Source organism: Papaver somniferum, chromosome 7, assembly GCF_003573695.1.
Source record: "Papaver somniferum cultivar HN1 chromosome 7, ASM357369v1, whole genome shotgun sequence".
Taxonomy (NCBI): domain Eukaryota; kingdom Viridiplantae; phylum Streptophyta; class Magnoliopsida; order Ranunculales; family Papaveraceae; genus Papaver; species Papaver somniferum.
In genome coordinates, this window is record NC_039364.1 from 240420324 (window position 1) to 240425806 (window position 5483).

The 5483-nt window shown below is 35.3% G+C and overlaps 1 long non-coding RNA gene across 1 annotated transcript; it reads left to right on the plus strand.

Moving 5' to 3' along the window:
* The first annotated feature begins 486 nt into the window (after positions 1-486).
* LOC113299975 lies at positions 487-2626 on the plus strand. Its single transcript, XR_003335319.1, has 2 exons — positions 487-1745; positions 1867-2626. It is a non-coding gene; the product is annotated as an uncharacterized LOC113299975 (long non-coding RNA).
* The last annotated feature ends 2857 nt before the right edge of the window (positions 2627-5483 follow it).

The following is a 5483-nucleotide window of genomic DNA, read 5'->3' on the forward strand; positions in this document are numbered from 1 at the left end:
CTATTTTTACATTTTTGTTCATTTAAACAATCGGAAAATGGGTTATTTGTATTTTTAAATCACGGTCCAAATGGACGGGTAAAAAATAGTTTGGGTGAAATGGCCAAAAAAAGTAAATAGTAAGGATGAAACTGGATACGTCCTGTTTAAATTAAAAATAAGAAAAAATATTTGAAAATAGGCACGATGAAATTGGTTACATCCTGCCTATTTTTATATTTTTGGCCATTTAAACATATCCAAATCTAACTGTCCATTTCACCCAGAAATTGTTGATTTTGGTCTTTTTAACCAATTTTGTGTTAAACAATATCAAAATCTAACTGTCCATTTCACCCAGGAATTGTTGATTTTGGTCTTTTTAACCAATTTTGTGTTTCCACCATGACTCCGTGAGCCATGCCGCAATTGGTTTTAATAAAAGATCATATTTCCACTAAATTTATTTGTGTACTTGCTCCAAAGTTCCAAACTCTTCACTAGCTATCCAATTACGAAGAAAAAACAAGAAAAAACAGTTCATATAAATCAATCATTTGCAAATAATGGCACTACATAATTCTTCTTCATTATGGACAAAGATACGGTTGGTGCCGATGCATAACATTGAAACCTTCTCAAGAAAACAGTTGTCAATGGACGGGTAGAGTGGTACAGAAATTCATTGAGATGCATGCTAGACTCATCTAACGGACGGGCCGAGTTGATATGTGGCAACAAAATTCGAAAGCTGTCTCGATAATTCTTGAGAGGCGCAAATTGAAATTCGCCAACCTATTGAACAAATTTTGATCCAGTTAAGCATGGGACAGCTCCCATTCTTTGGAGTTTTAGTACGGCTGGCTCTAATGGGATCCAGGATCCAAGATTTTTTCCAGTAGAAGTGTCGTTTGTGGATGAATAATAGCCTTGCTTCCCAGAGAGTACTGCGTGTGGCTTGGATCCAAGATGGAAGTAACCCGGGGACGCGATTTGAAACTGCGTGTGGAAAAAACACCAAATGCGGTTCCTAACCGCGTATAAAAGAATATTTCACGGGAATATTCTTTTGCACGCGGTTGCAAACAGCATGTCACGCTGAGTGAAACTGCGTATTTTTCGTTGATACCCGATAGAGAGAAGAAATCATTTTTCTTCTTCGTTCTTCTTTCTTATTCTTTTTTTCATTCTCTTCTCTGTTTGTCTGCTAAGAGGCCGTGAGAGCTAATCGATTGAATCAATTGTTTACCGTGATGCTTTTGATGAAGATTGATGTCGCTGCTGTTGATTGGGATTTGGAGGAAGCCGAGAGTTAGAGTTTGAGAAATAAAATGAGTTAGGGTTTCGAATTCGTGATGATTAAAAAGAGATTAAAGGTTGGGTTTTGAAGAACTGGTAGTGAAAAAGAAGAGTATGAACCTGATTTGTAGATTTAGTTGTTGAGAAGGACCATAATTGCAGAATCGAAGAATTATGGCTTTGTCTTGTATTTGAGATTAAGAAGTAAATTAGGGAATTAAGGTTTGGTTGAACAGTAAATCGAAGAAGTAAACAGAATTATTAGATGGGTTTAGTCGATTTGAGAACTTGAATTAATGGTTGAACAGATTCAAGGATTTGGGGATTATTTAGGGTCTTCACTGTTAATGTTCTTGGAATTGTTCAGAGGAGGTAGGAAGAGGCATTATCAGTTAGGATTCTCAAATGAAGAGCTAGAGTTTATGGATTGAAATTACAAATGAAGAAGCTTCTAAGATTTGTATGAGGTAAATCTTCTCAACCAATTTAAGTACTTGTTATGTTTTTCAAAATTTGGAATATTGGGATAATTGAGCTAAGGTCTGAGTTGGTTATGGAATGAAGTCTGGATGTTGTTTTGAATTACAGGGTCTCTGTGAATTTAGTTGCGAATGGAAATTATGTATTGATGTCGTTGAAGTTCTGGGATGGATGGGGATGGACCTGAAATGGAACTGTTGTTAATGGTTATTTGTGTCTGAGATTTGGTGGAAAATGGAATTGAGTATTTGGTGTTGTTGTAGTGAGTTTAAGTTAAATCTAATTGAACTGTTCTCATGAAACGCAGTTTCAAAACGCGTACTGCGCAGTTTCAAACCTCGTATCACCAAGGAATCTTGATCCCCATTGCTCCCCGGCCATGAATTTTGGTGACGTGGATCGAAAACCTTGAATCTTGGATTATAGTTAGACCCGGCCTACTTGGAAAGCCTAACTAGTTTCCGCATCATAGCCAAAATTGACATGACAGCTGCTAATATTCTATCTAAAGAAGCTCGCGCAATTGTAACATCATGCCAACAGTCACTAAGATTAGATACTCACCCACTATCTAATAAGATTCCGACTCAAGTCATTAGTATAGTATGATCGTCTGATATAGCTCTAAGCAGCTAACCTCAGACACTTGATTTAATATAATTAATCTTCCTAATGACATGGTTAGATGATATTTGGTTGACATTTCGGCGTCATTTTTTTTTGTCGTAAAACCAAACGGCAATAATTTGAAACTGAAAATTTTATGGCATGTTCCTGTTATAAAGATCTACTTTCGGCATCTATAAATTTTAATTTCAAATGTTAATCTTCAAGGTTGAAATTATAAGTGGTAAATGGTTGCCTTGTACGTTTTCGAAAGCACTCATTTTTGGTAGAAAGGTAAATTCTTATATGAGAAATATGTGATAAGAAAATTAGCCTCAGATTCATTATCGTTTGAATTTCGTAAGAAAGATGATGCCAAGATGTCAATTAAATGTCATTCTAACCATGTCATTGGATCTTTTCCCATATTAAAAAGTTTTTTTTTCGATCAGCAAAGGTAATTTTTTTTATAAAAGGCATACCAGAGGTAAGCTAGAGACAAGCCCATAAGAATATACAAGATTCTAAAAAGCCACTAAAAAAGAGCAAGCTAAAAAGAAACAACCCAAAAACTTAAGAAAAAAGAGTCCCATTATCTAGGACGTAATCTAAGGAGGTGCCTGTTGGAATATACTCATCGACGATATCAAGGTGGGATATTCGGAAGACCAAGACCAAGTCCGTAGAAGATTTAGTCAAGTTTATTATATCTAGGTTTAGGTTTATTATTTTCCTATTCTCTCTATAAATAGGAATATCATGTAATTGTAAATCTTATCTCTGTGAGTTATTGAGATCAATAATATCATCACCCTACGAGGTTTCATAGTGGACGTAGACCATTAATGCCGAACCGCTCTAACATGAGTCTTTTCTATTTTCTATGTCTTTGATTTGATATACCATTCATAAATCTTAATTCGATCGAGTTTCTACACCAAAATTTAAAAGTATAATGTAGTTTTCTGAAATTTATCAAGAGCCAAGGTCATGGAAATTCGATATTTCATGGAAATTCGATATTTCATGGAAAGGGGCAGAAGTAGGTGAACTCGGTGAAAAGGTATTAACCATGTGCATTCCCGACTCAGTCAAACTCAGCGAGTTGACTGTTTCCGTTTCAGACCAAAATACCTTTCTAGTTGAGTAAGGTACAAACAAGTCACCCAATTATTTTATACTACCAACTAGGCTAGGTACCTAGTTTAATTTATACGACCCACAAAGTCAGTTACCCACCATAATTTATAGTATCGTAAAAAAATAAGTACCCATAAGAAATTTATACTATCGTGTTAACGAGGTACTCAATTTAATTTTTAGGATTGTTTCAAAAACAATATACACTGCTTTTATTTTCTCAATCTATAAGGTCATCCAAAAAAATTGACCATGTAAAATAAGGGACATCAACTCTGACATGTTTTATCTGAGATCTGGCCGGGCGTCATAAATCTCTGTAGCAATTTGATCTTGTACGTATATATTAAGTTCAACGTCCTCCAACGATACTGACGTGGACTTCATAACAACGATTGCTCCATCTTGGTGTAAGGATCCCTCAACTTCATCTGCAAACAAAAATTGTGAATAACACTCGTATGCGCAATCATTTTAATGAAAATGAAGACTGGTAGACAGATGCACTAGCGATCAAATCAAATTTTTGACCTGATTTTGAAAGGGCAAAGAGATCCTTTAATGCTGACTTACTTGTGTTAGAGCATAACTCGGTTGAACCCACCAAGCGTTGGTATGTCAAGTTTGGTTGTCACATTTTAGTGAGCCAAAACTCATTTAAAGAGTCGCTTGATTATGTACTAGACCCAACTTCGTATATGTTAGCTTGAAAGTATTAGGATATGAGACATTACAAGTATTGCGAAGACTTGAAGAAGTGAAGAAGTAAGGAGCTACAACGACAACATCATCCTTCCACTTGAGGTTAGTGATATTTGACTTGAACTGTTTCATTCCCTAACATATATTTCAAGTCGTGCATATTGAAAATATAACTGCGAAGCATGAATGATTATACTCTAGTTAGACGTAGTATTAAGGAATACTTTATTGTGTAACCATTAAACTTTGTATATAAGACATCGACATAATCGTTTGAATGCTGTTGTGATTATGTATGGGTATAAGGTGAAGATTTCATCCTAGGAAACAATCTTTTACATTTGTTTAAAGGAGGTAAATTCATGAACTTATTTTGTGAATCGAAAGGGAAATCGCCAGGCATTGTTGGTATTGTTATTCATTGCATATCTTTTGAACTACCAATATGTGTGATTAGTATAACCGCTCATGACTTGTTTATGTTCTTGGTAAAACTATTCACAAAGGCCCGACTTTTATATTGATATGACTTTTATTAGTGAAACCGATCTTAAGTAATCACCTGAGATGGTATGATCGATTTAGTATTATTGGTATGACCGACTCTGGTTAAAGGGGAACCGATCCTAGTAAGAGGTGCAATCTATCACAAAGGGGAATCGATCCTTGGATGAGGTGCAATAAGTTTTTAGTAGAAAGGGGGACTGATCCTATGGACATGTGCAACACGTTTTTAGGCAAAGGGGAACCGATCCTATGGACATGTGCAGCAAGTACAAGTTAGATACCATATATATGTGGGAAACCGATCCTAGTACCTAGCCAACCGAATTTTGGTAACTAGCGTGACTATGAAAAGTACTCACATGGAGGTAGAACCGAAACTTGTTTTGTTAGAACCGTGAAACCCATGTTTGGTGATTGAGTGTTCTTGATCAATCACGTAGTTCTTGAAAGTCATATGAACCAATTCTAAACTTGTTTGGAAGTGTGGAAAATCGGTTTCAAGATTGTAAGTATGAAAGAAGATTTACAAAGTAAAGATGTCGACATACTTTGAACATGTGCATTAACGCTTATCTTTAATTGTTCAAAGATATTCCTTAATAGCTAAAGGAAGAAAATCCCGGATCGAAAAATAAGTTGAGAATCTTTTAATTAAGGTTTTTAATTTTATTTTTGGAAAATAAAAATTAGTAATGTGCATTTACTAGTTCGATAGTAATGTGCATTTACTAGTTCGAGATTTTCTAAGAGATTTTCGGTCAGTATTTGGA